The sequence below is a fragment of the Otolemur garnettii genome, unplaced genomic scaffold, assembly GCF_000181295.1.
Source record: "Otolemur garnettii isolate 467f Iridium unplaced genomic scaffold, OtoGar3 scaffold00111, whole genome shotgun sequence".
NCBI classification, from domain to species: domain Eukaryota; kingdom Metazoa; phylum Chordata; class Mammalia; order Primates; family Galagidae; genus Otolemur; species Otolemur garnettii.
The window spans coordinates 5,364,083-5,367,296 of NW_003852506.1; positions in this window are offsets into that span (position 1 = coordinate 5,364,083).

Here is a 3,214-nt window from a genome sequence, read left to right on the forward strand (position 1 = left end):
TACATTCCATTGGGAAGATAAGTTAAAAATTAAAAAGAGAACAAATACATAAATAAGCAATAGAAGTTACCTTGGCTATGTAACTGTATGCACCACAGTTACCCAGAGTGACCAACAAAAGATCAAGAACTGGGGTACAGAAATTTTAGCACTATCTGTGTGAAATTATGTGTTTTTTGAGTGTTTTCTATATGCCAGGCAATACATCAGTATTTTGATGTGAAGATAAGGTTTCTGCCCTTCCGGAACTTTTGGGCCCCTCATCTACAGAATGAGGTTACTTCTGATGACCACTCAGACTTATTTGGCATCTAATATTTTATCCTGCTATCATGTACGAAACCCAAGTACTCTTCCCAGTTCCAAGGCCAAAGGAAGACTGGTAGGGTGAGATCAACCAGTCTGGTCACACAGAAATGAGATAAATTGTTATCTAGTGTGAGATGCCAGAAACCCAGCTGAAGCTACAAGGAAGACATCCAGAAGCCAGTCAGATGATCACAAACACAGGTCCCCACCGCAGGAATCCTGAAGATATCTAGAACATGAGTCACAGAGAAAGGAAGATGAGAACAAGAAACAGGCTGAGCGAACCACAGAGTTGTATGGAAACCCACGATAAAGCTAACTCCTATCTGCTGAATGCTTCCATGGATCGCGTGACTTCATTTAAACGGGTCCAAAAAGCTGTTTTTTAATGAGATGAAGGGTGGCTGCATAACTGTTTTCATGAACCCCTAATATGATTTTCATAATCCTCCTAACTAACTACTTGACCCTTTGAGTTGCTTCCCACTTCTAGCCTCAAGTGATCCTCCAGCCTCAGCATCCCAATGTGCTGGGATTATGGGTATGAGCTCCTGCAGGAGCCCAAAATGATAGATTTTCTACAAGACAAAGAAGCTGAGATTCTGAAGCCCCCACAGCAGACTTTCTGCTGCCAAGATCCACCATCCCCCACAACGCAGTGTACAGAGCCCCTGGTAAGATACCCCATGACTTGCCCTTCCCAGTGCACATGGCCCTTCCTTTAAAAGCCTGTGATATCTGTTAGTCAGGAGATCACTTTGAGATAGCTTCCCCTATTCTCCAAGCAAGACATCTGTCATATTAAGAATTCCTTTCTTCCTTGGCAATGCTCACGGTTTCAATAATTTTTGCTTGAGGAACAACTAGAACTAGATCGAATCTCTCTTGTGATTTTGACAACAGCTGTTCTAACCTGTCTCTACACTTACTGGTATCTTTATTCCAGGTGAAAAGAATGGTTTAGATCATTCATACAGTGTTTTATCGTGAAGAAAGTGGGACTGAATGACCAGATCAGCACCAAACCTACAGTGCGACTCCTCTCAGGACACAGCTGCCCTAGGTCTTCTTTGTCTGAGTGCTGGTGAACGTAGGGCCTGTAAAGGCAGGGCCAGACTCCTGCCCCTGGAGGAAGCTGGAGTCTGGAATGTTGCAATAACATCACAAGAATATGAGAACATACAGGTGCTTTATTAAACACTAATCTGTTAATGTTCTTCAAACTGCTTTCCGTGAACATATGCATAAAGGCCTAGGAAATCAGCTGTGATTTATGCTGACACAGATAAGTCTCCTATTTTAAAAGCTGCATAATCATGGACTGATATTAGCAGTATCACTTTTAATGACTTGGTTTAATATGACAAAGTTAATTGACTCAGGCATTTTTCCGCCCACTCTGTGTGTGTGTAAAATCATAAAGAGCAGAGACTACGTCTTAAAATTTTTTGTCTCTAGAGTATATCATAGAGCCTGATACATAAAGTTCTTGTTGAACCGTTAGGAAAGAATCGTTCAGAAGATGTATTATCTTGGGAATCTTACAGGAAGTGTGAAATCTCTGTAAATATTTGAGATGAGGATTTGAACAACTTCTAATTTTCCTCATATACTCATTGAAAAGATATTAGTGCATACAACATATTATTATATATTATAACATTTTCTTTTTAAAAAATAACCGAAAACCAAGAATGGCATTCACTGCTTGTTCTGATAATCTCACTCTAGTGTGGTCTAAAGTTGGTTTTAAGTAAGGAACTTAACGTCTAGCCCTATTAAAATTTGCAAACACTGGTTGCCTAAGGCAGACAGAATCTTAATTTGAATTTTAAATGGAAAGTTAATTGTTTTGTAAATTAATCAGTAACATGGCTTCCTTCTATTTGCCTGGTTAATTACTTTTCCCTGTCCTGTTAACTCTGACTTTACAAGGGAAAGTCATTTCTTGTGCTGCCCTATTCATTGTTTGCTCATAAGGACGAGTGTGTGCGTGTACATGTGTGTGCCTGCGACCCTGCATGTGTTTTCCATATGTGTGATCTTTTTTCTCATACACTTCTGTCTTACAATTTCTCATACTGAATAATGGCTTCTGCTCCATGAAATGGAGATGCCTTATTTCTCTTCCTACTGCTCAAAATCCTCTTGAAAACTCACAATATGCAGGACATTGCTTAAGATAAATACTTCTGGTCTACCAAAGTTTATATGCATTACCAGAGATAAAGCTGTACAGTAATGCAAGGTATTAGTTAGGCTTTGAACTAGATCTATATGATAGTGGTTCAAGTATATGGGTTCAGGTGTTCCCACATAGGCCTTTCTGTTTGTTGTGAAGCTGTGGGTCGGTCATTTAATTTTGTAATCTGTTTCTTCAGTAAAAGTGATATGATAATAGTGACAATCTAATAAAATGATTAGAAAGCTCAAATTATATAATTAATTATGATAACACTTAATTTTTATATAACTTAATGATTAATAAGTAGCTCTTCTGATCAGGATAATATTCTTTTTGGTATTTATTTATTTAGACAGAGTCTTGTTCTGTTCCCCACGCTAGAATGTAGTGGTGTCACAATAGCCACTACCACCTTGAAATCCGAGGCTTAAGTGATCCTGCTGCCTTGGCCTCCCAGAGGTGCTAGGATTACAGGCATGAGCCACTTCACCTGGCAAAGATTCTGAAGTAATGTTTCTTAAAACATATTGTTTTAACAGAAGGTACTCATATTAAAGATATTACCCTACACGTATTTCTTTTTTTCCTCCTTTTCATAATCCACATGAATTAAACCTATTGTAAATTGCTGTGGATTCAACATGAAATTATGAGAAGGGCTCTCCTTTGATCCTATTCATTACCTGATGTTACCAGTTCTAGCTCTAATTACACTCTCTG